This window comes from Oenanthe melanoleuca, chromosome 5, assembly GCF_029582105.1.
Source record: "Oenanthe melanoleuca isolate GR-GAL-2019-014 chromosome 5, OMel1.0, whole genome shotgun sequence".
In the NCBI taxonomy this organism is placed as follows: Eukaryota; Metazoa; Chordata; class Aves; order Passeriformes; family Muscicapidae; genus Oenanthe; species Oenanthe melanoleuca.
This window is the reverse complement of record NC_079339.1, coordinates 31,758,586-31,776,388: the sequence shown is the minus strand read 5'-3', so window position 1 is coordinate 31,776,388 and position 17,803 is coordinate 31,758,586. Positions and strand designations below refer to the sequence as shown.

Genomic DNA, 17,803 nt, shown 5'->3' with positions numbered 1-17,803 from the left:
ACTTGTAGGAACAATATGTTCAGCACTGGTTCTTAGGAGTCATGACAACCAATTCAATTACTCTTGGGTTTATTGCCAATATATGTGTTGAACCTTTTATGGGGCAAGGAGTGGATTACTCGATGCTTACCTATGACTTAGAGGGGAAAATCATAGTTCATGGCTTCAAGTTTGACTTTCAGATGAATAAAATAAACAGAATTAAACCTGCCTGCTTGTTTGCCTCTCCCTTTCCTTCACAAAGAGCTTTTTGGGGAAACCTTATACACCTACTATGCACATAATCAATATGCTCTATCGTGATAGCTAGGAGAAGCTTTTGGAGATCATTAATTCATGTATAACCCCCAGAGAGCTGACTAAGTAGGGTTTGAATAGGCATTAAATTAAATATGCATATGTTTTAAATGCACATCATTCATTATACAGCAAAATGAAACTTTCAGGGGGTTTTGATACTGCTTACAGATCACACCAGATAAACACCCCAAATAAAATTGATTTTCTCCTGGACTGACATTACATTTTAACACAGAAACCTTTTGCACCTCTAGTTCAATAATTTTTTGTCATATGTTTCCATTGCCCTGCCTACTATTCTGTAAAAGAAATAATCAGTCATCTAGAATTAGTTTTTTAAGAAGACTGAATATTTAATTTTCCATTATCTACACTTTTAAAAGCAGGCACTGTTTAATGCCATTGACAAATTGACATTAAGCAAAGCAACATCACTTCACAGCAAAAAGGGTTAAACAGACCTGTATTAATATAGAAGTCAAGCTTTTAATATTCTGCAAATATTAACAAAGAAAGATGATAATGTTGAGTTAATATGGGTTAAGGATAAAAAAAAATAAATTTTTCTGATTGCTAAGTGTTGACACTTTTTTGGCTAGGCCTGCAGCCTTTTCTTGAAGGCTGTGTAATTACAGAAGGCTTTTCCCCTCCTTCCCCCTCCTGCTTCTAGCCCACATTAGTAATGACCCCTTCACTGCTTCAAAAACCACTAATAGTCTTCAGCAAAGGCAAGAAAAATGAACAGGATAAATTGGAATCCACAGTCAGTAATTTGCATCATATGAGACTGCTTTGGCCACTCACACTCATTCCTGGCCATCAATCGTGCGCTGTCAGGTGCTGCACTCTGCCACCATGATAAATATTCCTCCTAACACTCTGATTCGTCCAAACAATGTAATTGTCCTCTATTCTCCTCTTGGTAATGGAGATAATGAATGACTGCACAAACAAGAAGGATTGCTCATCACAGACACAGGGGTGGCTTCAAACCGAAAAGCCCTGAGTACAAATTTTAATTGACTGAAAACACAGGTTGAAAGAAAAGAAATCCTGTCTTCCATTTCCAGGCTTCGAGATAATCACTTCTGAGCCTTCCCCTTCTGGGTTGATGGGTGGGTTCTTTATCCTGAATGTGGGCCCCCCAAAATGGGTAAAATGAGACTAGAAAATTCCACCTTTGGAAAGCAGCCACAGAACTGCTGTCCAGTATGCGATTCATGTAAAACAACTCCTCACTTTAATTGTGTTTAATCCCAAACTGCGAGGAGCTGCTGTTATGAAGAGGAAAAAAAAAAAAAACACCAACCTCTTCCAAATGGAAACAGTTCCATCCAGTTAAATACTTATTGTACTGTAAGGAATAGTATGTTTTTAAAATTTCAGTCAAAATATAACCACGCATAAAGTGAACTGCATTCAACAGCACAGAGCTTGATGGAAATCACTGAGCCTACTCAGTGTGATAGCCATCCTGGAGCTATTAAGACATTTGAAAATTGGTACACACAAGATCAACAAACACTTAAAAGCCCAGATCTTATCAAAATTCACCTTGCACAGATGGCTTTTATTATTTCTAATTAAGAGTGAGGGACAATAGCACAACAACTCTAACTTATTTAAATAATGTTCTACATTTTGGGGAAGAGAGAGAACTGGTGTTGTTTTCTGTTGATTTTTCTCCCCCTTCAACATCAGTGATTCTACAGCTTTTAAATGTGAAGTGGACTGTTTATCTGAAAGTGTGCTGGCAGACTGCCACCATATTTCTAAGATTAAAGAAAGGATTGAAAACAATCAGCTTTCTGAGGAACTGAAACCACGACAATGTGTTTCTGGTTAATTTACAAATACATGTATATATTTAAGGCTAAACTACAGAACCAGAAAATTCCTACTAGTTAGTCTATCACAGGCATTCTTACACTTTATTAGAACAGACATCATATTGAAATAATAAGCATGGGAGGCCTTCATTTCTGCTTTGATCTGTATTACTAAATGTCTGACTGGCTTAGATTTAAAATAAACTTTGGTATGTTTGCACTTGAAAACTGGAAAAAGACCACAAGTAATAATTTGTTGTCGGTTTCCATATTATCTTAGTAAAAGTTATAGTTTAGTCTATGCTCTGCTGGATGCCAGTCCAGTCACCCCTGCAGTGGCTAAACTTTCTGGTAGGAATACATGTTCTGATATGGTTTCAAAGATGATAAGTCACTTCATCATCATGCAAGTACCTGAGATAAATTAGGAGCTTTACCTGCTTTGTAAATCTTTTGCAGGCAAGGGTCATTATAGCCTTAGATGCACAGGTATGTACTGAAGCAGGGTACCACAGGGCTCCTTTTGCTCTGAACATCCAAGGGCTGGGAATTCATGACCCAAACCCTGCCAAATGCACAAATGTGAAGGCAAGATTTCAAGATGTTTAATGATGGCTTTTCAGCATTGTCCTGTGTAATTTAAAGTGGTTTTGGGTTGGTTTTTTTCTGTGTAAATGTGGTCAATTTGCTTCCAATAAATTAAATTACAATTATGCCCAGTATGGTTGGATTTGGTAGTAGACTTGGGAGTTTATATGTGTGCAGGTAATATTTTTCATCAGACAGAGATACAGGTTATAGAATTTAATATAAGATTATTTTATTTTCTTATTTAGAAAGCTATATTCAGATGAAGGAACACAGAGGGAGTTTCTAATAAGGAGAATCTAAATTATTCACCCTTAAAAAGCATAATGAGTACAAACTGCTAGGGACTGTTTCAAAAGGCAGGATTAAAGAATACACTGACATCCTTTAACTTTTTTTTAGCCTATTAAAAGCATTCCTTAATTGTCTGTTTAAATGTTAATCTCAGTAACAAATGAGTTAACGGTCATAAAAAAAAAAGAGCTTTGAAAATCTCATCACCTCTAAAAATTCTCATTCTACTGAGACTGTCTCATCACTTTATTGCCAAGGTAACCATGGGTATCTCATGAACTCTTCAGTGCTACTGGATGGTCAAATAGCAGTACCACAAGACACTGGGTCCTCTGTGTGGAGATGGTCAAGCCAAGTTTCAGACAATGAACTGAGCTCCAAAATGGGTGCACTTCTGCATTTTTGTGAGAGTGCAACCCTTTTAGGAAGCAGGAAAAAACTTGCATTCCTGAATTTTCAACATCCAACAGCAACAGAAAATGCTGTGAGCCCATTCCCCTGACAGACTATGCATTGGTAGGTCTACATTTAAATCATGGTCCTAGTTACCTAAGAAATCACCCATCTCATCACACTAAAACCTTTTTAATGTCTTAACTATGCAATGTTGAAGGAGATGAGAGAATGGTGAAAGAGAAGAGAGACTTCACATATAGTACCACAGAACCAAGATTACTAAACATGCTTTTAGAAAAGATTGAATGCATCTCCTGAACCAAAAGCCTTTCAAACTTTAATTAAAGCTTACCCGTTCGATGTAGATGTTTTAGAATAATTATCCTTCTCTGGTATTTACATACACGCTGCCAGACACATTGTAATGGTTCTCAAGCACTTATGCCTACATTCTGAGCAGAAAGGCTGTTGTTATACCTCAGTTAATTCCCAGAGAAGACCACTCATGTTAAAAACAGTGGACACCTAATTCAGCACCTGGACAGACTGATTGAGCTGGAGAATCACAACAAAACACACACGAGCACTCAGTTCCTCCCTGTCAATAAAGGATAGCCATACTTAACTGCTGGATAGTGGAGAACTGATCTAAGCCACATTCTGCTAGTTGAACCATGGCAAGGAGAAATTAAAAAGCAGAGATAGAATAGATATGGAATGTGGGCATAAATACCATATTCCTGTCTCTACCATATTCCTCAATCTTACTTGTCTGATGAACAAGAGACTAGGAGGACCCACTTTTCTGTGTTTTGCCACTTTAAAGACATCAGGTAACACATTCAAGGAGACAAGCTGATGTGCTAAGGAAGTTCAATATACATGAGAGAGTTGCTGATGACATATGGCTGCTTTTAGACACAACTGAAAAGAAAGATGACCAGATGTGTGGTTTGCAAAATAAAAGCTTGAGAAGCACATTTACAGGAAAAAAAATAGATGTTCTAAGGAAGGGAAGAAAGAAGATTAATAAAATAATATGCAGTATTGTGGTAGAAAAAATTCCTATCATTACAATGGAAACAGAACAATGACAGAAAACCACATTCTTTGGTGCTATAAGAAGAAAAACAATCTGTAATCTCTTATATAAAATTTTCTCCCTGAAAATTTTCCTTCAAGTAAATTGAAAGGAGAGTAAGCAGCCTGTACAGTGATTTTGAAAATGGGGACTATTCACATGGACAAGAAGGCACAATAAGCATTATCACACATCAAGTACAATTTGGCTCTATTTTCTGTGAAGAACTACAGTTTCTGATGAAAATATTAATATATTACTCTTGTCCCAATTTCTTGCAAAGCTACCAAACATTTCAGGTGTTTTGAAACATAAGAATAAACGGACACTTTGTCCCTGGTCTTTTAATTCCGAATTTTTGGGCAGTGAGTTCCCTGAAAGCAGGATAAATACTGGAGTGGTCTGACATAATGAATGGAGAAAAGAATCTATGGAGAAAATGGAAGAATTCCTGATGGGGATGGTAGGAAGTTTCATGGTGTACTTTTTAAGGTAGCAAAGAATTTTAAAAAATCCAAACAAACAAAGCACCAAAAAAGAAAATGCAGTAATAACTGCACTACAAGAAAATATTATGGTTGCTATTCACAATACTCTAAAGCTAGATGAGATAACTGAAAATATCTCTGGTGCAGATGAAGGGTAGAATAAATTACAGAAAAGAGAGAAACGAAGTTTGACTTAAGTTTTGCTGACAGATTAAAAAGAGATAAAATTGGTAGCTATGGAAAAGATTAAATGATTGAAAAGATTTTAAAAATGCATTTCAGGTAACAAGAAAGTACTGGAGAGAGAGGAGAAGTGATATTGGACTGATGGGTTTTCAGGTCAGTCTCTAGATATAAAGCACAATGCGTAGCAATAAAACCAAACAGTATTACAGCAATTTTCTTCTCCTAGATATTATATGCAATCTACTAGATGTTTGGATATAAAATCATATTTTCATTGAGTCAGTAAGAGTTTTGCCATTATATTCCTTAGAATTTTATTTGAAGCCTAATTTAAGAAACTTAACCTTTCAGTAAACATACCAAAATGTTACTTTAAGCTTCTGAAATATAAAATCCATATTTCAGAAAAATATTTAAGAGTTGTCTATAATATCTTACAACTATTGTGGGAAAAGACTGAAAAAAAAATATAGAATGCATAATAGAACAAAGAGATATACCCCCACAAGAACTGAAATTAAAGACAATACTTGAAGACCAAAATCTGCAATGAAGCTAAGTGAGAGAGTATTTCAAACCACTAAAAAATCAGTATAGTAAAGTAGTCTCAGAAGTAATAAAGGAAAACAAAATAAAAATACTGTAAATGTTGGAGTAAAAATCATAGTAAGAAGGTCTTAATGTGATGAAAAGTTAAGCTTTAAAACAGAAAAATTACTTCTAAATAGTTCCCTCTCTTATTTAGAGTGAAGTGTCTCGTCAAGCTTTGTTAATCTCTTGAGAAAAGACCTGGAGCAAACATGGGTGGTGAGAACACCTTACTTAATGCCAGTTAAGAAAATAATCAGTGCTACTAAAAATAGTGCCCCTTTCATTAATATCAGGAGGCAGAGCTGTGTCCCTTTTAATGGCTGGGCAAAATGGAACTGTCTGGTGAGCTCGGTGCATTTATTCATTTCCACAGTGGTTTTTCATGATTACCTAAATTATTGGCTATAACTGAGGCAGATGAAAATTTAATACAAGATCTTTTTGCTTAGTCTTTACAATTTGGAGTACAAATTTGTGAGTCATATAGACATGTTTAGGACTGCAAACAGCATTCAATATTAAACAGTGGTACTCACACAGTACAGTTACAACTGTCTTTGATGGTTAAGCTATCTCATGGAACAATTCTTTTTTCAAGATTGGATAAGCTAAAGAATCTCAGATTATATGTTTGAAAAATTCAGGACCACATAAGGATTTTCACAACTCTGGTTCCAAACAATCCCAGTGCTCTGCTTTGCAGTGTACTCGGGGAATCAGTTCCTACAGGGCTGATTTAATTGAATCTGAACCCCTGTCTAACCTATGGAGCTGGTTCTTTTTTGATTGCCCTAAACCAAATTCTTACAGAAAATGGTTTACAAATGCATTATGAGAGAATGCAGGGTTCACAAAGCCATAAAGATAAAGCCCAGTTTCATTTTTTTTTCTGCACTATAGACAGGATTTACAATTGATAGGAAAAACCCCCATGTTCACGATGAATGATAATGGGCAAGGAGCTAGTATATTCAATCAGTAGCTGGCTTCTGTTAGCTGGGATAGAGAACTGCATAAATCAAGGATTCAAGGAAACACAGAATAGGGATAATATAACATGTAAATGAGAACAAACATGGCCGTGAAAAGATTAAATACCTTAAGAACGCAAGAAGCAGAAATATTTTCTTAATTATTTCAAAAGAAAGAAAAGTTCAGAATTAATCTGATCTAAACGTGAAACCCCAGAAGCACAAGTGTTAAATAGATAGTCATCATGTAAAAGAGTATGTAACATATTGTGGACTATTTAGTGAAGTATCCATTGCTGAATGCCCAGAAAAGTTTTCTTAACTTCAGCAATACATTGCAAAGCCTAATTTAATGAGGAAGGCAGCATGGATTTATGACAGCAAGGTCTTTCTTAATTAACTTCCTAGTGTTGTTAAATAATGTTATCACCAGAGCAGAGGAATGGAAATGCCATAGATATTATCTCTTTCAGTTTTATTACAGCACTTGATATAATTTCAGATTAAAGACTATAAAGTAGAAAAATGTCTCATAAACAAGTAACAACAAGTGATGGGTTAAGCTGTGAAGAGTGAGGAGACTCTTCACACTTTTATATGTAATTGAGTTAACCAACAATATTAGATAAAGCTAGAAATACAAAAGATTCATGCACTGTTAGGCATGAAAGGTATGCTAAAGGGCCAACCTACCACACCACAAAGGCAACAGAAGTTCTCTGAAGACTTCAATGGAAACTGAATTGTAAATTTATTAGCCTTTGCTGATTAATATAGAAAGCCTTTTTTTCTTGAGATGCAGATGCTGTTACATATGCTGTGAAAAAATGGTGTAGAAAGTTGTAATCAATGTTTTCTGAAACATCTTGGTACAGTACAAGAATGAAAGTATCAATAAGCACAAAAATGTGTATTGTTATCTCCCTCACCACCACCTCGCTGGATCAAAGTTCAAGCTTTGTTAGAGGTCTTTAGTTTAATCCAAAATCCTTCAGGTTCTGCTGAGATTGAGGATTTTGGGCTCATCTTGTGCTTCTGCTTTAATTCAGAGCTATTGTGCACCCACCAGGCTAAATAAAATCTACAAAGTTCAATAGAACGTCTTAATTATTCAAGTCGCTACACAGGTGGAGTAGGCAGGGTGAATCCCATCAGAAATGTGATACTAAATACTCTGAAGCCTGTAGAACATAGGCACAGGTTAAGTCACAAGTATGGAGTTATTTGATGTGAATTAGGTACTGATGCTGCAAAAATCACTATACATCTATTATAAAAGAAAAGCTAAGCTATCCAGAACTGATGCCTTCAGCACCAAAACTTATAAACCAAGAGAATGATGCAACGGACTTGGAAAACTAATGCTGTGATTTAATCTGTGCTGTGTTAGAAACGAAAAGTTAGATTTTTAAAACAATTTCTGCGCCATGTTCTGGCAGTGATACTTACACAGTGCTATTAAGCAGCACTTTATTCCATCTGGGAACCCTTTGAGTTTCATTGGGTTACACACAGAATAAAACACTAATCAGTACAAGTAAGGTCTGGCTCTGGATTTGGCTCATAGACAGAGGACTGGAGAGAGAACTTTGTTTTGGTTAGTCTATGAGTAGGAGACTTTGAATTTCCTTTTTACCTAAGCTACATCTGCTGAGCTAGTTTATTACAAAAGAAATGGGAACTATGGCAATACATAGCTCCAAGTGTCTCCCATTCATACCATAAATATGTGAGGCCATGGCTCTGGGCAAGCTTTTCAACACATTCAGTAGCAGGATTTGATAGAATGCAACAGCTAACTCTCATTGCACCTCTTAATTTGCTTGCTGGAACTTGGCAATTTACCTTTCAAGAGCCACAGACCAAGTGGATATCTGTTTGGCACACACAAAAGTTCTTTTCAGGGATCTAGTGAAAGGGTAAGGTATGGACTGCAGCTTAATGAAGTTATAAGCTAGTGACATATCTTGCCAGAAAATAGTCATGATCTACTAAAATGAAAGGAGACTAGTCATCACAAAATAAAGGTTTATGTTTTAATTTTTAATGTATATAGTTTAATTCGTATTTAGCTGCTTTTATATATATGTGTGTGTGTGTGTGTGTATATATATATACATGCACGCACACACAGAATATGCAAAGCAAAGGCAAAGGCTGCAACAACTTTGGTAGTACAAAGACACCACATTAATAGTGAAACCCTGAACCATTCATAGTTAAGGCCAGGTTTATTTGGGAGTTCATCTGAGTTTTGGCAAGTGTTGTAAGACTTTTGGTTGCAGTGCTGCAATCGATGCTTTCATGTGGCAAGTAGGTGAAACTGCTGTGGTTCAGGCTGAGTCTCACACTACATCTGAACCCAAAACCTCAAAGATCAACTCTAAGCCATGAATTTACATACATTTAAAAACATTTCCAAAATTCTGCAGAGGGAGACTGCAGCTTAGGTCTTCAAAGGATATTTACTTTCCAAAGCATATGTAGATTTGGTTTAATGTTTCCAAGTGAGTCCAGAAGAGAGGAGGACTATTTGCTCTCCTCTTCCTGGGAAGGCCTCTTTAGAATTGCAACTAGTTGGCAATTTCTACACTGGCAATCTGTCTACAGGGTTTTGAAATTCCTGCAGAACCAAGAGCTGGAGGCTTGTCCCTTTGAGGAGACAAGAGCTTAGAATAGGTCATAGGAAGTTATAAGGGGATGTTAGTAGTCAGCATTGATATATCCAGCTACCAGTGACTGTTATGAGGTTTAGAGTGAAAATCATGGTGTTTTATGGTTTTGGGAGTGTGAGGTCGAGGGCTTCGAATTGAAATGGCCCTTTTGGACAAGGATTTCTAGAATATAGTTCTAAAAAGAATAAAGCATCTGAAAAAGCATTATGCCTGATTTAAAGCATTTACTAGTGCTCATGCCCCTTCTTTAAAGTGTTATGATTATGAATACATTTAAATTTAATCAACTTCTGAAGGGCAGCTCAGGTATGTGAGATGAGAGGGCAAGTACATGGAAGAGGAACTAGCTTTGCAAGGTATTTTTAAGGACAGGAAAAATGGGGATGCTAATGCAGCGAGACCTAGGCTTTATTTTGGTAAAGGATTTAACTCCATCTGAGGAAGACAACTTGGAACAGAAAAGTGAATCAGAGTAAAAAGTGGCTGAGGAGAAGAGAAGGGCTTTAGGGCAGGAAGTGTGGGTGTCAGGAAGCCCCACAGCCAGAGGGACTGCAAGGCTGGTTTTCAGCAGGGCTGAGGTAGGAATGATGGGAAAGGAGGTATTATCAAATCACATTAGGGTTTGACCAACACCTGGTCATCTCTGGTTTGTTTCAGAGTTCCTCTGTAGTGTTCAAATTAATTTATTGACAAGCATCGGATTTTACAAAGTGTTAAAAGGCCTCAGGAAATTATTACAAGTGCTTTATAATCTCAGTTGTTTGGGTCTCGCATGTTTTTTCCATTTCCATTTCTTTGCACAATTTGCCAGTAGTCTTAGGTGCAACAATATATACTACACATTGATGTTCTGCCTACCACTACCACTGAGCACAATATGCTGATTTCCCCAGGCTTAAAATGGAAAAAGCATGAAAAGACAGATACATACACAACCCATCACATACATGCTTAGGAAACAGTAGATAGCAACATCTGCCATAGATCTGTAACATTTTAAAAATATTTACTAGGAAAATGTTAAAAGAATGTATAATATTTACACATAGAAAGTCTTGATCCAAAGTGTTTTTTTTCAGAAGTGTGTACTGTTTTGCTATGTGCCAGGTGCTCCGAGCTACCATTAATCTGGAAAGGAGCAAGAAGTATTTGGTGCCACCACTGAAACATTTAGGAACCTACAGACAAAGCTATGTATGATTAAACAGAATAGGAGTTAGGTGGCTAATTCACCTGACTTCACTGGGAGCTAGGCATGCAATGTATTTAGTTACTTTTGACAATTTCAGAAGTTTTCATCTGCATATTTAGTCACCTAAATGTCTTTAAGATCTGGTTTAATAGAACCTGTTGACCTTTCCATTTGAGATTGGATGCCCCCCCCAGAGACCACCATCTTGCTGAGCATCCAGTGCATAACTATCCACTACCACTAAAAGAAAAAAAAAATCTCTGTCAGTGTTTTGGCAGCTTGTGGAGCCCCCGGAAACTCTTAAGAAATTAGGCAACTTAAAATTAAAGCCAAGCAATTTACTTGATCTTTTACTGCCCATTTCTTCTGGGTAGCATTTTAATAAAATCTCCTTACAATCAATAAAATATATTTATAACAAAGTACCACACTCCTACCAACAATCTGCAAGCTGGTGCATACACTTCACGGCTTATAAACTGACACACTGTAATAGCTGCACAGTTTTTAGCAGCTGTCTCTCACACCATGTGTCCTGCCCAAGTGGAGACTGAGATTCAGACATGGTGTTCAAACACTGGGATTATCCTGTAATTTTCTGAATAGATGGCAACCATATGATAATTAATTCCCTAAAACCAAGCAGGGAGAAACAGCTGAAGAGGGGAAGGTTTTTTACATTGCAAAGAAGATGCAATACCCAGGGGGCTTTCAGATATTCTGGATGTGGGTATAGTCAGGATAAGAACTTCAATAGTAAACAGATAAATTGATATTCTGTTCCTAGCCACACTTCAGTTTTGGAAATTATGTGTGACTTCCATAACAAAAAGAAGGTGAATATGTGCATCCATCCTTATACTTGACTCTAAATGTATTTGTGAAAAAAAAAGAGTCCAGAAATCCAAATTTTAAAGAATTAATCCCCTTCTTTATTTTTACCTGAATGAAGTTAAATATCCTCTCCTGCAAACTGCAGAAAGAATTCTTAGAGCCTGGCTTTCTACCCCAATACATTCCACATAGCAAGTGGCATGCTTTTAAAATTATTTTTTCAGCCTTAAAAATCTTATTCTTTCCATCTTTGTGATTAACTTGCCTCTGCTGGGCCTGCAAAGTAAGTTGATAGGACAGGAAGTCACTCATCCCAAATGCAGTCACCAAAAGCGGTCACAGACCCTGTTAAATGGTTTTAGCTCTGTACCTTAAATGGAAAGGAAGTAGCAAGATTTTGTCTTTTGCTCAGAAGCAGTACTAAGATGGTGCAATTTGCATCTCTTATATGCAGGAACAAAAGTTTTGAGTAATCTTAATCTATATACTGTTTTCTTGGCTTTCTAGTCACAGTTGAGTTGGCTCATCCATTTATTGGAAGTAAGAACTGACTCTCAGTAAATCACTTGATTTGCATAACATACCTGCTTTTTACAAACAGAGATTTCTTCAACAAAATCTTAACAAGTTGACTTATTCTTTCTCTTATTCCACTTTTTGATAGTACATAGAGTGGTGAAGTTGGCAGATCTCCTTTACAAGATTTAAAATTTTCATATTCTGTTGGAATTCAGGGGAAAAGTTGAATGTACTCTTGGCGTTACAAAAGACTGGTGCCATTTTCATGTTTAGCTTGAGAAACTTGCCAGTAAATTAAGTTGAAGAATTACCATAACTTAATATTTGTGTGTATTTAGAATACTTTTCAGACAGGAATCTCAAATGTCTTCATGAATGTTAAGGAATTCAAGCAATGAAAACCTTACTACATCACTCCCTGGAAGAAGAAAGCAATAAAGGAAAAAAGAATCTGATTTTGGGTGGATAAAGGGAGGCCTAGAGATACCAAGTGCCTGACCCAATGTCATACGAGAGGAAAAATACACAGGGATGAGCTTACAGAGTACAGAAGTAGGTTTCTGTGACAGAAAAAGACACCTCAATCAGCAATCAGATTTTTAAGAGCACAGTCAAAACCCTCTAGTTTTATAAGAAAGGATTTAAGATCCGTGATTGATGAATGAATGGTGGTTTTTCTCCAACTACAAAAGGTAATATTTGCATTTTTTTTGGAGTTCAGAATAATTCATGGAATAATTAAACAAACAGAAACAGTTAGGACATGTTGGAAGGACTGACATTATTATGGCTGATTTTCAAAGAAGTTTTAGGTTTAGGGAAGCTAATCCCATCAAAACAAAATAAGAAATGGGTGTCAAACTCCCTGAGGCCTCATTGAAATTCTCAGCTCATATCAGCTGCAACTGATTGCATAGGAACACAAATTAGAGTTAAAATGGGATTTAATTCTATCGTGTGCATATGTTCATTTTTTTACTGCTATCATTCATTCATTGCTTTATTTTAAATGCACCTTTCATTCAATGATTTGCAGTAGGAAAGCAATCACAGAGAAAACACTCTGCCTTCAATAACCCCCAAAATCCTAAAATTTTAAAAAGGAGTAATAAGCAATGGACCGTAGCATCAAGTGCCTTGAATCGACACCATTTCTTTGCCAATTTAAACTAGCTGCTACATGGCCTCCCGTCTTTTTGTGTTTTCTGAGGTTATTCTCAGCAGCACCTGCACAGTAAATAAAGGTAAAAGTGCAACAAAATAGGCTCAGACATATCAGCGAATGAGGAGCTCTGCTTCCCATATACATTAGTGAACTTTTCTCCTGACAAACAGGCTATCACCGTATAATGGGCTTTTCCTGAAGTTTACTGCGGCACTGTTTATAATAACATTGCATCCAGCCTGCCTTGTTGGTACTTTTGCATTGCAGGGTAACAGTTCTGAGGTGGCAGCAAACAGCTTCCGTGCTTGTGTCAGGAGAAATAAAACTGTTATTATTTCATACACTTCAGAGGCCACACTCAAACTCAGCAGCTCTGCAGAGCTGTTGTGAACAGAAAGCTCTGCTGTAGAACACCGGGCTGCCCCCTCAACAATAAACCGTCTTCTCTCCCCTCTGTGTTTGGCTTCCTGCCAGTTGCCCATTTGCTTTACACCATCAATTTATATTCACTGAGATGGTGTAAGGTTCTAGAACAGCACTGATTATCAAATCTGCCTGCCAAACATATGAGCAGTAAAAGCTGGTCTTCCAGAGTCCTACATGTATCATCCAAGGGCCCGATCCTGCGAGCTCGCCCGACAGGGAGCAGCCAAAGTCAGCAGAGCCCTGAATGCACAGCAGCAAATGCCACTGCTGGGAAAAAGTGCTCCTGGGCTGAAGTCCTCGATGGCTTGGCTTTGCTGCACAGAGTTTTAAAGGAGTGATTTTCAATAACCCCACTGTGGCATAAGCCCCGGTGGAGTCGTAGGAGAGAGCTCGTAGCTTTTGTCACATATTTTGATTACTATTTTGTTCAGCAGCAATTTGCCAGATGACACTATCTCTTCTGCTGTATGTGACACAGTTTTTAAAAAGCCTTTAGAATAGCCATGCTAGTCACTCATTCCTTGCTAATCCCAAAAGCTGAAAAGCCAAAAAGCTCTCCCCTTCTTACCCCCTCCCTCATCCAAAACTATCCAACATCAGAGTTAAGAAAAAACTTTAAAATTTTGACACTTTAGAAAATACTTTAAAAGGAATACACAGGCTGATATTTATTTGCCTTTGAAGTGTAAGAAACATGTAATTCCAGCTTCCAAACTTTCTACTTAATCATGAGGTCTAGGAATTTACTTATTTAAATGAACGCTTATATTCTCAGAGGAAAGAAAAAACAATATTTACAGCTGGGATGGTTCTTTAGAAAGACACCAAATGTCATGAGAGCAGCATTCAGGAGGACTGAAAACACTGCATTAACAATGGATTTTAGCAAATTAATTAGCCTTACCCATTTTAATTTATCTTTCACAATGCTCTAAGCTTGTGAGAATCAGCCACAATGGGTTTTGTTCATAAGTTACTTTGCATCTAAAAAGAATTAGAATATTTCATGCTTGCTTTTCCGTGTGGTCATATATTGGCAATCCTAATTTGAATCCTTTCACCTCATGTGCAATTAGTTCTCACTGAAGCCAACAGACGTCATCCATACGTAAGGAAAGTGGGATGGATCTTTAATGAGTGGGAAGTAAATGTAACAATGAAATAGCTAATGAAGAGGTTTTACAGAAACAATGCAGCTTTCTGGGTTTGAAACAAACCAGCAGAGATAAATACATCTACCTACTCTTTACTTAAGGGCTATGATATTTGGCTCACTTAATGCATTCAAAAGTATGCATGCATTTTCCAAATGCTTCCTAGCTATATTAATCACATCTCGATCCTAAAATGAACTCTGTGCAAGAAGACTTATGCACATCCATAGTGTTATCTGGAAGATTACAGCCTTTATTGCTGACTATTTGTAAATAAGGATAAAAGTCAGCGTAGGCATCTCTTCAAATGCAGCTTTAAAATACCATATGTCCTTATGCTTGTGTTATGTGATGAAACCTGACAGATCAAAGGACCAGATTTCCCACTCTACATTGATTATTTACTATCATTCATTTTCATGCATTTTAATATGTGGTATCTACATTTAGGTTCTTGAGAGCCAGAGAGAATTCAAGCTGAAATACTTGGATCCAGACTCTGAACTTCACATAGCTTGGGGATCTGGCATTTTGGTTCAGCTTTTCCATTATGTAAACAACAATGTATGTCAGATGAAGTCCACACTGTCTTCAAGCCTGCTCAAGCTGTCTTATCCCTTTTCTCTTCTCCAATATATTCACCTTTTCCCCCTCAAAAAAGGAAAAAAAAAATCATTTCACGGCTAGAAATTCATAACAGATTTTGACTGCAGGCATCAATCCTTCAAATCACTGTGTAAGTCAGTGGCAGGCCATGTTGTCTTTCTAAACATAAACTAACAGAGTGACCTGATAGAGACAACAACAGGGCTTCTGACACTTCTTTTATTGCCCACTCATAAATTCATAAAGGGATGTATACTATCACCAATTGGTACGTTTGCTAGATAAACATCAACACCAATTTAATGGCTTGCGTACACATTGTAAAACAGAGAATCTTTATACAAAGAAATCAGATAAATCAAACATGAGCTGAGTCTTAGAGGAAAGCAATTAAAGCTTTAAGGTAAAGTTGCTGAGGGAAGGCCCTGTATCACATTAGAGTGTATAATAGAAAATGTGTTAACATGGAGTACAGTATGTGAAATTAAATTAATTAGTAATATAAAACACTTCTAAAGCAGCATGTCCATTGACAGATAAATAGATTAAACATAAGAGATAAATAACCCATTCAGAGATCTCAGCTCTTTTTTTCTATCAAAGAGAAGAAATGAAAAAAGAAATCAAACTTCCTAAAAGACAGAGGTGATAAAAGCATAGCTAAAATAGACATTTTAAAGCCGACTTGTTCGCCCCAGGCTAGTGATTGAAAAGAAAAAGCATAGCCAGACCATAAAAAACCTATTGGACCATATTTCATTTGCTATAGTATATTTAAATGTTTCACTGCACACCAATTTAAATCTAGTGCCTTATAGGCTAGTATAAAATACCTCAAGCTGTACTACTTTCTGAGCAACTGTAAAGAACCTTTCTTTGAGAGAGACTTCTCACAGATACCTCACATAGCCTTTCTTAGGGTTAGAAATATACTTAAGGCAAAATGGGCAAATGTTTTCTGCTCCTTTTCCCCCCTACCAAAACAAACACACCATCTTCTGTTAGCATTAAGGGCTGCTAGCACAAGACAAACTGGAACAAGAGGAGCTCCAGGAGCCCACATACAAAAGCTTAACATGTTCCCTAAATTCCAGACAAGACATTTGTATCATGTAAAACTCTCCACGTAAAGCCCAGTCTGAGGATCTGTACTTGTATTTTCTGGAATGCAACTGGTGCAATTCAAGGAACCATTCAATCAATTGCATATAAAATCCACACCTGCCTGTTATTCTTCACTGATTGGTTCTGTGTATCTCTCTTCTAAGCTTCTCCCAATTTCCCAAGAAACTTTTCCAGCTCCATCTGTGATGGTAACATACTGCTGACAGATGAGCACTGCCCTCATTCCAATTTGCCTGATGAAAGAATCTGATAGTACAGAACCTGAGACAATACTATTTCCCTTAGGTTATACTGTGGTCATTTCCCAGCTGAACATCTCTCCTTCCTGAGGTAAATGTCTTTTGTAAGTTTTCTGGGATCCTCATGGACACACCAAGCATTTACAAACTACAAGGACGTCTGTGGTGGTGCAGACTCTAACTCAAGGGTCTCAGGTTTATGTCTGTGGCACCCAGTATGCTGAAGAGTCATTTGATCTCCACCACCTGCATCAAGTGAACAGTGCAAAAGTTACTGTGTGAATTGACAATCACCTTGATGCCTATTCCAGTGTGGAACTTGCTATCCAGGGAAAGTAAGTTTTGTTTTAGTAAAAGTAGGCTTCATTCCCACAGTGATAGCACAAAATGTTTTTAAGGGAAATGCATTATCCACCATGTCTGTAAAAAAGGAGTGGGGCTTGGGATGTAAGGGTAAGTATCCTAGATATACCTCAAAATGAGCTGTTTCTCCAGCAACCTCAAGAATGTGCATCATTGCTTTAATATGGACAGTTAGAATTTGTGTTAGTTGGATTGTCTGGGTGCAACAGAAAAAAATACAACCTGTAGCTCTTTTGTAAAGCAGAATGCAAACTCGGTATTCACCTGCTGGAAATTCTGACACTGCAGAGGGGCATTCAGTCAGAATATTATGAAAAAGCAGAAGTTAGTAAAACATCCAAGGGTGAAGAGAGAGGGCACAAGACATTCTTTGAATGAGTAAATCACACTAATGCTACAATTCAAATTTTTAAAGCATTTTGAGCTAGTTAGATACAGAAATTAAAGCTGCCCTGAAGCAACTTTAATTTAGGTGACTGGGTGATTCGCTATCACTGTGTAACTGCCAAAGCCTCACTACATTTGGCAACACCACAGAAGTAACCTTCTCATGCAGGCAAATCACTCACTAGTAATACCTGCATTGAATTAGCCTGTGTAAGAATTTAAATATGGGGAGTGCATTTAAAGACAAATTCTGTCCTCACAAGCAGTGCTACAAATCTTCAGCAACTTACTACCAGTTCCTCTCAATTTCTGGAAAAGGACTCCTAAAATTTGACCTTTCAGTTTATTTTAGACAGAACAGGTATTCCTCTTGCAAGACAGTATTTCCATTTGC

At 37.1% G+C, this 17,803-nt stretch overlaps 1 protein-coding gene across 7 annotated transcripts in view; it reads right to left on the bottom strand.

Annotated features, from left to right (window-relative positions):
• Positions 1 to 17,803, bottom strand: part of MEIS2 (Meis homeobox 2) — a 172,866-nt gene that overhangs the window by 62,552 nt on the left and 92,511 nt on the right. The gene's annotated exons all lie outside the window — the stretch shown is intronic.